Source organism: Pleurodeles waltl, chromosome 1_2 (assembly GCF_031143425.1).
Source record: "Pleurodeles waltl isolate 20211129_DDA chromosome 1_2, aPleWal1.hap1.20221129, whole genome shotgun sequence".
Taxonomy (NCBI): domain Eukaryota; kingdom Metazoa; phylum Chordata; class Amphibia; order Caudata; family Salamandridae; genus Pleurodeles; species Pleurodeles waltl.
The window spans coordinates 298,100,705-298,114,778 of NC_090437.1; the positions used below are offsets into that span (position 1 = coordinate 298,100,705).

The following is a 14,074-nucleotide window of genomic DNA, read 5'->3' on the forward strand; positions in this document are numbered from 1 at the left end:
ACAAGGCTGAAGTCTAGCTGAAAATGGCATGCAGCATAGATGGAAATCCTGGTCGGAAGGACCCCTCTCAACCCCCACTTGACCTACATGGTGTTTTATAGAAAAGCATGTTTTTGTTCTGCAAAATAGGCCAGACGTGGACATGTGCCTAAGTGTTAGACCATATGCGTGCTTTTGTGGTGATAATGCCAAACATTATCTGTTGTTGGTCTCCTACTGTTCCCTGTCAACCTTGGGTCAGGAACATGGGCCCATATGTACAAACACATTTTCCCATAGGCAGAGAATGGATAAAACCCTTTGGTACATCTGGCCCATGGTGAGAAATTTTGTGCATAATAATAAAAATAACGCTTTCACAGAATAGCGGCTGATTAGGAAAAATAAAACATACTCACTGAAAAGCAAGCTATTCTAAAATGAATAAATGGGAATAGAGCACAATATCTAGGTAAAAGGGCACAGGCCGCAGGCTTAAGCTAAGCTAAGCTAAAATATATGTGCCTGAGCAAGGTACTAAAATGAACCCATGACACCCTCCCCATTGTCGGAACAAGAGTGCCAGTTCAACGACCTAAAATGCCCTAAACTAAAAAATACTAAAAGCATTTTAAATTATACATAAAAAAGATAAAACGTTGAAGTTGACAAGTCAGGCAGGCCAACAGACAAACCAAAGTTAAAAGGACAATTTGGAAACACATTTGGGATTTTGGAAAAATGCCAATGGTCAAATGTCAACAATAATTGTGATCCTCCAGAAAATGTTCGATGTCAGCAATGGAGGAAAGACTCCACTTCAGCAGGTGATAAGTTGACCAGCAGATTAGTCGAAGGATCCACAGAGCAAAAGTGTGCAGAAGCCTCAGCCCCAGACAAGGATGAGGAGGCAACATCCCTCATTGCACCTGATGTTAATGAAGCCAGCAAATCCACAAGTGGTGGCTCATTAGATGTCTTGCGTAACAGCCACAGACTCAATGGGCATGTCTGTGAATGAACCCTCATCGAGAACATTAAGAGATCTGTGTCCAAAGAAGGCACAGGCTGTACAACAAAACACACTTTTGGTACACACTCGAATAAGCACAATATGCAATGGAAAATACATTGCACACAAGTCAGTGACTAATTCAGCTTCAGTGCCTCCAGCAATGAAGCTCCAAAGTACTGCATCATGCGATCACGACACAGTTGGGCTGGTGATAGCTCCATCACTCCGCTTTGCTGAGATGGGACAGCCACCACGTATCAAAAATAGCAGCAGCAGAATATCGCCAATCAATGCCAAAGTTATTGGAAAGCCACCAAAGACAATCGAAAAGAGTGAATGAATGGCGGAAGAAATTACTCCAAATACTGTCTTGAACAAGCTGACAAATCCAGACCCAACTGCCGTAAAAAAAAAGTGCACAATCCCTGCAGTGTTATATGCATTAAAAGTCCCGTTCACCAATTCTTTAAAGGTTTTGGGGAAGTTGGTATTTCATAGGGACTGTATCTCCGCTGATGAAGTTGCTAGATACAGGTCATAGGTCTCGCTGGCTGGTGTCAGAGCCACATGTTTTTGAAACAATAGCACCTTTAGTCTGCTTAGCTTGTCAAAATATACATTGGAAATAGCAATGTGCTGCCACAATTCTGCCACTTTTATCTCTTGTGTGTGATGGGGGAATAACACATGGTTGAACAAGTTATAATTTGGGAAACCAAAATTACATAGGCAAATCCAGGTTTCATCCTGCAACAGCTTTGATCATTCAGCATAATATAACTTCCATTGGAAAGTATCTGAAACGCTGTGTGAGTCAAAGAGATGGGAGTACCCTTCAGATGGCAGGACAAATTCGATACGGCCACATTGCAAGTGCCACGCAAGGACACCTGCTTACAAATTACAGAATGAATAACAGTAGTCTCACATTCACTTCCACTAAGACCTCTGTTTTGCTGTTCTGACATTTGTAACCGAAAGGCAACTTCCACACCTTGTGGATATAACTGTTCCCTAACTGCTCAAATCTGCCAAGTGCAAAATGTTTTAAGCAGTCCGGTAAACTAAAATGTTGAAATGGGCAGATTTATCACTCCGTGGACAAGCCATACTGCAGAGGGAATTTCTGCCACAGCGAAAGGGGACTTTTCCAATTTCTTGATATTAAGCATGATGTAACTCACCTCTTTTTTTAGCCATTAGCTGTTGTTGCTTGGTTAAATTAAATGCGGCAAATAACTCAGTAGAGTTAATGTGCTGCCAGGGCATGTGGCCACTTTTTTAGAGCCTGTAACGTCCAACCTAACTGCATGATGGACCTCAGTTGACTTTGTCCGTGGTTGTAGGAAACTGGCTCTTTGTATAGTGCACTAAAATGAAGTACACTGCAGAGAGTCCAGTGAATTCCCAATTGGTATTACAGAGGCAAAAGTAGATAGGACTAATGCTCTATTTGTGGTAGTGTGGGAGAGCAGTTAAGCTTATCAGAGGGTAGTGCTAAGTGTTTGTTGTACTCTCAGAGGCAATAAATGAGACACATACTCAATGAATAAATCTGAGACCAATTTAGAAAAAAAACATTTATTTTTATATATGTTTCAAACCCAAGGGCTTGGTAAAGAGGTAAGTAGACATTTAAGCATAAAGCATTTGCAGTCTCAGAAATCCACAGTGCAATTTTCAAAGTTCTCTCAGTGTTATCCTATGGAGGAAAACAATGTTCAGCAAACACAGGGGTAAGAACAACTTACAAAGCCAACCTCAGAGAGTTAAGGCAAATACTGGGCACTGATCAGCAACAGGTCACACCGGGTGGCACTTTGGCGTCCAGGTGCAGAGGTGCAGTAAGGTGTCAGGTGCCCAAAGGTTTCCAATGGTAGTTTGGTCCTCATGAAGACAGGCTGCAGGCTCTGGCTAGGAAGCCAGTTAGGGACATCAAGCAGGTAGATAGTGGACTTGGGGTGCTCAGGACATAGGTGAACCTTTGGCCCTCTTCTCCTGTGCCCAGAGGAGACGGATACAGCGGTGTCCTTAGGTGTTGGGTTTTCACGTCCGGGGAGCACTCACGGTCAGGGTGTACTGTATGTTGAGGCTGCAGGCGTCATGGGGGAATCCAGCAGGGGTGGAACCAGTGTGGACTCAAGTTCCTTCGGAGCAGGAGGATGTTGTTGGCACTGATGACCCACGTCAGCTGGGGCCAGGGGTCACGGGTGCAGTGGTTGCCGTAGCTGCCAGATTTTCTCTGCCAACAAGCCTGTGGAAGAAGGGGCCTGCGTGCACAGACTGCAGGCATCTCTGGAGAGTCCAAGAGAGGTGAGATCACACTGAACTCAGTCCCTGGGCAACTGGGGCCCCGCATTGGCACCGTTGGTTGGCCTCACCTCGGGTCATGGATGTCGGGTACAGTGGTCTCTTCTGGTGTCAGGTTTCCTGCATCCAGCAGTTGCAGAGTCTTTTCTTTGGAGTTTTCTTCTTGCAGGCTAAGTCCGCTGCAATGCAATGCTCGAGTCTCTTTTGAAGGCTTGACAAGTTGGCTTTTTTTGTGCAGGATTCTAAGTAGTCAGCATGTAGGCTGGAGGGGCTTGGTCCAGGTCAGCTGCTTCTTCTTTTCCTCTTCTGCGGGTGCAACTCTTCTTTGTTCAAGCCTTCTTAGGTTGTCGAAATCTGAGTTCTTGGTTTCAGGGGTGCCACCCAAATACTACACTTAGGAGCTTTATAGGAACTGTCAGGCAGTAGCCAATGGGCTGACCACCTTGAGGGTGACTACACCCTTCTTATGACCACTTCCGCTGGGAGGTGGACATAACCCTAACTCTAGTGGCCAAATTACTTCCAAATAAGATACAGGAATTTAAAAAGTAGTGTCCACCTTAGGGGTGGGACTGGCATGAAGTGGGCACTCCTCCTAATTTAACAAATTTTCCCGCCTGTGCTGCTGCCAAAAGTAGTGTCAGGACAGGGGGTTGGTCATCTCAGCCATCTGGAGAGACCTGGGTCGCCTTACAAATGTGTCAGGGCCTTTGAAGCTCGCCTCCTCTGCCCAGAGCAGGCTTTTGTCTCAGGCCCTCCAGAGCGCTGGCTGTGACCTTGGGAGGGGGGGCAGAAACGTGTATGTGGTGGCTGAACTGGTTAGGACCAGTCAGTGAGAACACTAATAGTTGGTAGGTCTTCAGGAGGCACCTCTAAGGTGCCCTTTCTGCATTTTTAAATAAATCCATCACTGCGGTCAGTGAGACTTTATTATTCTGAGATATTTGATACCAAACATCCCAGGATTCAAAGAAGCCGTCATGTAACTGGGGAACTTGTATTGACCAGTGTCCAGCACATACATTTAAAATGGCTTCCCTGTACACTTACTATGTCTGAATCAACAAAGACATAGCAGCGGCATACCTGCTCATGCAGATATGCTCTCACATGTAATATAATGCACTCTGCCTTATGGCTAAAAGGCCTGCTAGAGGGGTGGCTTGAATATATTACATGCAGAGTTTAAGGGACATGGCACACAGGCTGTGTGCCATGTCATGTTTTCAATTTTGGAAGCATCTCATCATGCAGCCTGTAATGGCAGTCTGAATAAGGTTGGTGCTTGGTCCTTTAGAGTAGCACAACTTGTGCTGCATCTCTGAAGGGCCCTCTTCAGTACCATTTACTAGAAAATTATAGGTGCTGAAGGGCCTGGTCATTTGGGGGCCAAGTGACCAAGTGTCTTGTTTTAGGGAAGGAACATTGGCACTGGGGACCTGGTAGCAGGGGCCCAGCGCACTTCAGTCGAAGTTGCATCTAAAAACCAGGTAAAAAGTGTGGGGGTTGCTGCAACCAGAACCCCGCTTCGTAAAGTGATGTAAAAAGGACATGTTGTTCTGTATAATGTCTGTTGCAGAGGACACAATGTTATGTAGGGTGTAGATGCGGATGGACAAGGTATTCATACCATTATCAACAATGGCTAAAGCCTTTTCTATATTTTCTTCTTATCAATCAGCCTTAGACGTGCAGCAGCTTCCATCTGCAAAAGCTTCCAGATCTCTTTATATATGGCATATAGAAAACGTTTTGAGTGTGGCTTTCTGGGACCTAGCAAGAAATCTTGTAAGTTAACTCACTCTGAAAGGAGACTAAGGTGGTCTTTGAAAGCTGCTAATGTGGAGGATCGTAACCATTGTTGGCAAAGCTTACCCACACTATATGTTATTATGATACCTGAGTGCTGAGTCGTGACATAGCGAGGGTCCAGTTGGCTTGCTCTGAAACTCCCTGAGGAATTAACGAAACGAGCCTGACAACCATTTGTGTCCATAGGCCACAATAACCACCCACCAGGACGTGAAAGTGAGGAATTAAAGGTACCATTCTGGTTCCAAGTAGTGAGCTGTTCTTCAGTGACATTTAAAAATGTTTGCCAGTTGTCAAATTTGGCCGGTGTGGGGATACTTGGCACATATAGGGACATATTTACAAGCTCCTAGATCCACTTTCCACCGCCTAGCGTCATTTTTTGACGCTAAGTGGCGTTAAGAAGACCTTTATCCTGTGCTGTATTTACAAAGTTGCGCAATACTTGCTTCCATTGCGTCACTTTGTAAACCATTGCACCACATTATGCCTGCGCCAGTCATATTGTATGCAAATGGGGTGTTCCGACGCAGGGAGACCCAAATATATGGCACAGTAAAATTTACATTTCACTTCGTTATCTTTTCTGTCATTTTTAATGCCTGCTCAGAGCAAGCATTAAAATGATGCACCCATTTTAATCAATGGGCCTTCCTGTACTTTGCTGCACTAGGGTCAAAAATTTTGACGCAAGTGCAGCAAAGCACCACAATAGTCTCAAAAATGTTGACGCTATTGTCCTAACGACTGCCGCAGTGCGTCGTATTGTAAGTATGGTGCAACCATGGTGTCTATTTACTTCAAGAAAGGTGACCCAAGATAAAAATATTTCTGTTCTGTATGTGGCATGAGCTTTTACGATGAATATAACCTTCCCGCCCTCATTTGTTAAGCCATTAGCTAAAAAAACGTGACAGGTTGTCTACAGTTTTCTCAGATATTTACCGGTTGTGCCATGGTAAACAATAGGTATCAGAGATGGGAACACCAACGGGGAAATCCTTTTAAGGTTCAAGCATAAACAACCTAAAGTCTAGACAGGTACTCCTTATTCAGCCTAGGAGGATTCTCCTTAATACCATGGATGTCTTGGTATAATGGTACGTAGGGTACCTTTAGTGTGTGTGAGACAGTAATACTTAGGAGACCTGTATAATTAGTGCCTAACCATCTTTGGTGGCACCATGTCATAGGGCTTTCGTTATTTGAACAAGACTGCTGGATTTGGGGAGGCAGCACCACTGCTTGTGAGTGACTGAGTCATTCCCACACCAGTTGGCGGCTGCCGGCCCAACCCTGCTGGCTTGCGAGCAGCACCTTACCCAACCCAAGAAGTATGGGTGACTTGTGGCAGCCTATTGCATGAAACTCTAGTGAACTCTCAGTGAAGTTGCGGTGAACAGATCTCACCCCTTTCTGTCATTAGCAAAAGGTCTCATACACACACAGGCAATGAAGAGATGTAGGGTGTTTTTCAATATATTTATTGAAAAGACTGCAATCTACGATAAAATATATGAGCTGCAATTATTGGGAAAAGGAAACCAAACAAAATTAGGATTGTGCATGTTAGTCAGGAAAAAAATGAACAATCCCAACATATTGCAATAAATATGTATATTGAATTCCTACCTAACCCTTAGCTTCTAGCGAAAGCACAGCGGTGACAGTCCACTCTATCCATACTCTGTCCATGAAAGGAGCACCTACCCCCGTTACCTTAGAATGAAGGTTTTCCCTTTGTCTCCTTAGCTGGCTTGCAGAGACAAGGCTGAGGTCTTGCTGAAAATGGCATGCAGCATAGATGGAAATTCTGGTCAGAAGGACTCCTCTCAACCCCCTATTGGCCTACATGGTATTTTACAGAAAAGCATGTTTTTGTTGCTAAATAGGCCTGACGTGGGCATGTGCATAAGTGTTAGACTATGTGCGTGCTCTTGTGGTGACAATGCAATCTTGTGTTGGTCTCGCACTGTTTCCTGTCAACCTTGGGTCAGGAACATGATGAGAAATGTGCATAATAATAATAATGCTGACGCAGAATAGCAGCTGATTAGGAAAAATAAAACATCCTCACTGAAAAGCAAGCTATTCTAAAATGAATAAATGAGAATAAAGCATATTATCTAGGTAAAAGGGGTACTAAAATGAACCCACGACAGCATCATCATACCAGCTAAGGCAAAACCCTGAACTCATCCATGTCCTCAAGGACTACATGTGGAGCGAAGGAGAGTGCAGAGGATACTCCTGAGGAGGGAGTCCTGGCTGAGGACTAACACGGGGAGGGATGTAAAATGCCAAAGGTTATAAATGAGAGGGTTGTGGGCCGCTCATGACCATACCCATACAAGTGAGAGCTGAGTTCTGAATGTGTTTGTCGCTGACAAATCTGAGGTCCAGGCCTTGCAGGCCTCAACGCTTTGCAGGGCCCTCCTACAGAAAATTATGGAGGCCCTCAGGTCTCCATATCTCACAGATATTAATTGACCTTGGGCTGAATGGGACCCTCTGAAGTGTTGGGGGGCCCTATGAAGGGTTAAGGCCTGCCTGCACAACAGGGGAAGCATGGTCGGCGTTACGCTCCTGCCTATACAACCAGGAAGAAATATTCCCCGTATCTTTAAATTGCCCTGGGCACAGCGATGCCTAGTCCCCTGGTGCATCATGAATGACAGATCTGGCACACAGGCATGAAGGTTTTTTTTTTTTTTAAACAATTGTATTGATTTCCATCATGAATCTACATTGCCAACTTCAATACGCACATCAGCCTCTCCTTCATATGGCCATACATAACATAATAGCTAATACAATGACAATTCTCTTATTACCCCCTGTAGTAACCACCGTCCTCCATCTGTTGTGCTCTTAAACTACCATAAACCGGGTGAAATTTTGTAAAGGTTTTCAGTTGTGAATAGTTCTGCTGACCTGTAATCTGAACATATGATCCAGTGGGGTTTCGTCTTTTGATTGATTGCCCCCCTGGCCCTTTCAGCCACTCAATTAATGGGTTTTCTCTAGGCAGTGCCCAGTGATACCTCAGATGGGGAGGTCTCGGGATTCTTGATAGTGTCCACTAGTGCCTCCCAAACCCTGTACACATCCAGAGACCCCTGCCCGCGTCTGGCCTCCCAAGGCAACACTGCACTTTCATAGTCTGCCCATCGTTCTAACACCCTGTGCCACACTAGTAACCGCCCCACCTGCCCTCCAGTTTCTTGTCATCTATCTCTTTGCTAGTACAAAGGCTAAGTCCTGGAATCTACTGGTGACTTTAGTTTTAGCCATACACGGAAACCAACTCAGGAGACAGTGCCCTGGCTAGCATGGGACATTCCTGTCTACAATATCCCCAGTCGTGGTAGTGACCTCTTCCCAACAAGTTGTAAGACTTGGGCAGGCCCAGAACACGTGTATAAATTCCGCTCCCACTTCTCCACACTTAGGACATTATGAATGTATTATATGAAAATACCTATTTATCCTAACAGGCGTCAGGTATGCCCTACGCAATAAATAAGCTTATGAGTTTAAATCGGGCATTTCTTGATATTGTGGGTACCCTCTCTAATATGGCCACCCAGTCTCTCTCCAATATTGGGTTCCCTATGTCTCCCTCCCTGTGGGCTCGAAGAGTATTCAGAGGCAGCACCATGTCTTCCCGGAATGCCCTATAAAGGCAAGTAACAGGTTTAAAGGTCCCTGACGATGTTGTTATGTAAGTGCTATTCTTGCGGTGTGGAGATTCTTTTAAGCTCCCCTACCCCAGTGTTTGCGGATGTCAGTCGTCACAGCACTATGGAGCAAAAACTTTCTGGGATGAAGGTTGTGTTCTGCCCGGAATTCTTCAAATGGGAGAAGTACCCAGTCTCTATACAAGTTCCCTAGTGTAGTCGCACCTGCAGCCACCCATTCCGCAAGACTCCTCCAACTTTTCCAGTGGTGGGGGGCCCACTAGCATTTCAAGTGGCATGTCATGTGCATATGGGACCCTAACTCGAGTTTTTGCAAGCACCTGGTCCAGCAGCGCCTCAGCGCCCTAAACTCCATGGAATTGACTCCAGTAGGGCTCTTAAGCTGAATTAACACTTTAATCAAGTGCTGGCGTTCAGGTACACAGTCTGCCCGCCATCCACTGTGTTAGCTACTGGAGTTGTGCGGCCAGATAATAAGTTTTAAAGTCAGGTACTGCTAGGCCTCCCCACACACCTCCCCCCAGTCTCTATAAAAGGGTCAGCGCCACCTGCCTGCAGCCTGATCCCCATACAAATGTAATAACCAGTGAATCAATCTCACTAAACATCGCCTTAGGGATCCACACCAGTAATACTTCGAAGCAGTACAACAGTTGGGGTAGAGCGACGATTTTTAACAACGCAGCTCAACCTGCAACTGATAGGCGGGCAGTTCTCCAGAAGTCCATGCTCGGGCAAAGGGCCTGAATAGCTTGACCAGTGTTTCCCTCCAGTAGATCAGGAGGATCATGGTAGAGTTTATTCCTAAGTATTGTAGGCACCCGGGCTCCCGTTGTAATGTTGCTAAGACTTGTGGACATTCACCAGTGATCAACTGTGGGAATAGTCTTGATTTCTGCCAGCTAACTCGCAGTCCGGACAGCACTCCACACTGGTCTAGTAGTCCCCTGATGCCCATCAGGGCTCTGTCTTATTTTGGAGGAACATCAGGCGGTCGTTGGCATACAAAGCTATGTGGTGGATTGCCCCCCCCCCCATTTCTATACCCTATTAGCTGCATACAGTTCTTATTTGGCAGGCCAAAGTTTCCATTGCCAGAGAGAATAACAGGGGTGACAAAGGGAAAACCTGATGGGTCCTACGGCCCACCCTATAGTTCTCCGAGATAAATCACCTTGTTCTTACTCTGGCAGTAGGGGCTGTATATAGTAACTTGGACCTGTCGATAAACTCCTGTCCTAGTTGAAAGTGTTCCATGATGCCATATAGGAAGGCCCATTCCATGCTGTCAAAAGCCTTTTCTGTGTCTACGGTGAACACCGCAGCATCTGTTCGGTTTCAGGTATATCAGAAGTCTTTGAATATTGATTGCCGTATTGCAGCCAAAGATAAACCCCGCCTGGTTAGGGTGTATAAGCTTGGGCATATGGGGAAGGAGTCTAGTGGCAAGAATCCGGCTTAGGATCTTATAATGAACAATAATATTGATAATGGTCAATGCGCCATCTTGTCATATGCCGGTTTCCCAGGTTTCAAGGGAGGAACTACCAATGCTTCACTGGTGGAGTTTGGTAATGTTCCCCTATCTCTGGCTGCCTTACACAGGTCCACTACCTTAGGAGCTAAGTCCTCTGCATACACAGCATATAGCTCTACCAGGAGCCCATCAGTCTCCGGTACTTTTACCCTGGCCATTGCCTTAATATACATCCGAATTTCTTGCAAAGTAATCTCCCATCTTAACTTATCAGCCTCCTCAGGTGATGGGGTCCGGAATTCCAGCGGTGCAAGAAAAGCATTAATTTAATCATGGCTCCCGGTAGTTGCAATCATGTAGAGGTCAGAATAGTAAAAATGGAATACTTGATCATTGTCCGATTGCCTCAAGAGTTTAGTCTCCTGGTCTGTTTGAACTCAGCTATCACTGAGCCCCGATTTGCAGGATTTGTGAGCCAGGCCAATAGTTAGCTAGTGCAATCTCGTTCAGCATGAGCTCTTGTCATATAGGCTTTATAATCAAAGCATCAAAGTCATTCAGCATGCTCTATGACTTTCCTCTTAGGCTCCGATAGCGTAGGCTGGGGGCCTGGGCAGACTGGTATATCCTGTTCAAGAGCCTTCTATGCTCCTTCTGAATCTAATACCTTAGTCAATAAAGTACGCCTCACTCCCACTGATACAGCTATACATGTTCCCCTGAGCACTACCTTAAAGGCGTCTGACTCCCCCTGGGGGAGACGCTATACCAGACTTGTTCTCAAAGTATTGTCTAATACCATGTCCCACTGATTCCTGGAATACGGGGTCCTCTAGGGATTCCGGTTTTAGTCTCCACATGTTAATACAGGACAGGATTCTTCCCCATCTCAGGGGCAGTAGGACCAGGTTAAGTTCTGATATGGTCCTAGAAAGGTATTCTTCCACAGTGTTTACTGATCCATGGACATCTGAGGTTCAAAGAAACACATCCAAGCACACATGGAGGTAATGGAGGAGTGAAAAGAAGGAGCAGTCTTGCTCTTGCGGGTGATACAGCTGCCAGGAGTCAACAAGACTCCATTCTGACTGCCAGTTGGAAAATAGATGGACCCTCAGTGGGGGGTGGGATCAGTCAAGTATAAAATTAGCCACACAATTATCCCTCCCATAATAACAGAGCCCATTAGGTAGGTGGCAACTTTCTCGACAGCTCCTCTAAAAACCCTCTTTGATCCACTTTCGGGACATATAGGCTGACCATGGCAACGTCCCTACCATCTAGGTGGCCTGTGCCCACCACATAGTGACCTTCCAGGTCGAAGAGATCACCAGTATGTTGGAAGAAGTCCCCCCGATGCACCCATATCAATGTCCCTCATGCAAATGGCGAGTAGGAGGTATAATAGGCCTGACCTCACCATCTACGGTGCAGTGCTGCCCCTTCTTTAGCTATCAGATGTGTTTCCTGAAGGGGTGCTTTCTAGACCCCTCATCTGGTAAGATATGAAAGACTTTGCGGCATATTCACAAGCCCCTTGCACCACATTAGTGTAATTTTTTTTTACGCTAATGTGGTATTAGGTAGCAATTTCTGACATACCATCTTTATAAAGTGGCGCAATGCAAGCATTGCACCACTTTGTAACCCCTTGCGCCACATTATACCTCAGCCAGGCATAATGTATGCAAATGGGGGTGTTCTTGCACTGGGAGGCCCAAAAAATTGTGCAGTGAAATTTACATTTCACTGCACCATTTTTTGCATCATTTTTAATGTCTGCTCGGAGCAGGTGTTAAAATGACACACCCATTATGTTCAATGGGCCTGCCTGTGTTTTGCTGCATTAACGTCAACCTTTTTGACACTAGTGTAGCAAAGCGTCACAATAGCATCAAAGGTTTTGACACTATTGTGCTAACGACCTCCATGGTGCACCATATTGTAAATATGGCTCAACCATGGTGATGTTAGGTGCCAGTAGGGGGCCGCAGGAAAAGTGGTGCATCATCTATGATGCTCCACTTTCTTGTAAATATGCCCCCTTGTATCTCTTGGCCATAATGTGCATTCCACGAAGATTCCAGGATAGTATTTTGTATGTAATGAGCAGCCATCGCAGAGTGAGTTGTCCTTCTTGGATCTTGATCACAGCATCATTGACCTACATGTCATTCATAGCAGAATCGCCCATGGTGCAGGACACGTATACCCCTCCCCAACATTTAAACATTAAACATCCCAACTCCCACTCCCCAGGCAAGTAGGTGAGCACCCCCATCCAGACTTCCACGTGTAATACAAACACTCATGGGTGACCCACGTGAAACACAAATAGAGGGGCTAGAATCAATTGGGAGCATCCCACACGGGCACCTCCCCAGCAAAGCCCTTCATATCAACAGCTCTGAATAATCTGAAAACTCAGGGGGCTAATACGCCATCTTCTAACACAACAGGATGTAATGAACTGTACCCCCCTCAAGTCATAATGGACTCCACCATCAAGCTGTAAGTTCACCACTTTTAACAGTTTATATAAGGTCATCAGCTATCCTTGGTGTCACCACAGGGACTTCAATGTCCGGGTTTTCAGTTGAACTAGACTAATGGTCCAAATCCGAAGCCTGCCCATCTTCTTCCCCCACTGAAGTGGTTGGACTTGTCCCTCTACCTATCAAGTCCGCCACCACATCCAGCACTCTTTTTTGCTCTCACTGGACCTCCTCTCCTGAAAGGGATACTCTGGGGGCACCCTTAAGTCTGCGTATCAACTGCTTCCGTCATGGTGACTGCTCTGGACATCTCTGGCTAGGGCTAGCCTGTGGGTGGAGATCATTCCAGTCCCATACATCTTGTTGGGTTCTAAAAAAAACTATACTCCTTCTGGTGTTACAACTCATAATCGGGGCGGGAACAACACAGCACAAGTTATGCCCATTTGCTGCAGGCGACGTTTAGCTTCCAGGAACGTTGAGTGTTGTTTCTGCACTTGTCTAGTAAAGTTTGTGAAAATCAATCATGATTTTGCTATTGTCTATTCTAATGTCCCCTTCCTGGCCTGAGCCAGTATGTAATCCCGATCCCTGTAATATAATAATTTAGCCACCACTTGTCACGGTGATGCTCCTGGGTGTGGGGGACGTGGTAGGACCCTATCTGCCCTCTCCAGGGCATAGAAGGGTGAGCAACCCCCTGGGGCCACCTCTTCGTAATCCATTTCTCCAGATAGTCCACCATGTTGTTCCCCTCTGCTTTCTCTGGTAGCCCTATTACTCAGATGTTGTTGCTCCGCGACCTGTTTTTGACATCTTCTGCTGTAAGCTCCAGGATCTGGACTTTTCCTTCTATCACTGTCTGTTTTTCTCGCTCTGCCACAAGATCAGTGGGAATGTCGGTTAATGTCCCTTCCTCTGTGGTAACTGTTTACACCAGGAGTTGGTGATTCTCTTTCAAGATACCCAACCCTTCGTTCCTAATGCTTCCCTGGAAGTGGTGATTGCTTATGGTATATCTTGTAAGGTAGGACCCCCAGGTGATCCCTGCATTAGACCAGCCCCTCCGTTTGTCAATTCAGTATCAAGGGGGAGCTGTGGCCTCTATGTCTAGGTCCTTCTTTCTAGTCGTTTTGCCCATATTAATAGACCTGGAACGCAACTTTCAGGCAATAGGACGATCTACTTCATCTCCCACTCAGGAGCAAATCAGTTTTGGAAACACCCTGGGGGATGCAGCTAAGGCTCCGTCCGCCATCTTCCCGCCACAGGGCCAGGCAGTTCA

The 14,074-nt window shown here is 45.9% G+C and overlaps 1 protein-coding gene across 1 annotated transcript in view; it reads left to right on the plus strand.

Moving 5' to 3' along the window:
- LOC138254123 (broad substrate specificity ATP-binding cassette transporter ABCG2-like) overlaps positions 1–14,074 on the plus strand; it is a 610,690-nt gene that overhangs the window by 542,787 nt on the left and 53,829 nt on the right. The gene's annotated exons all lie outside the window — the stretch shown is intronic.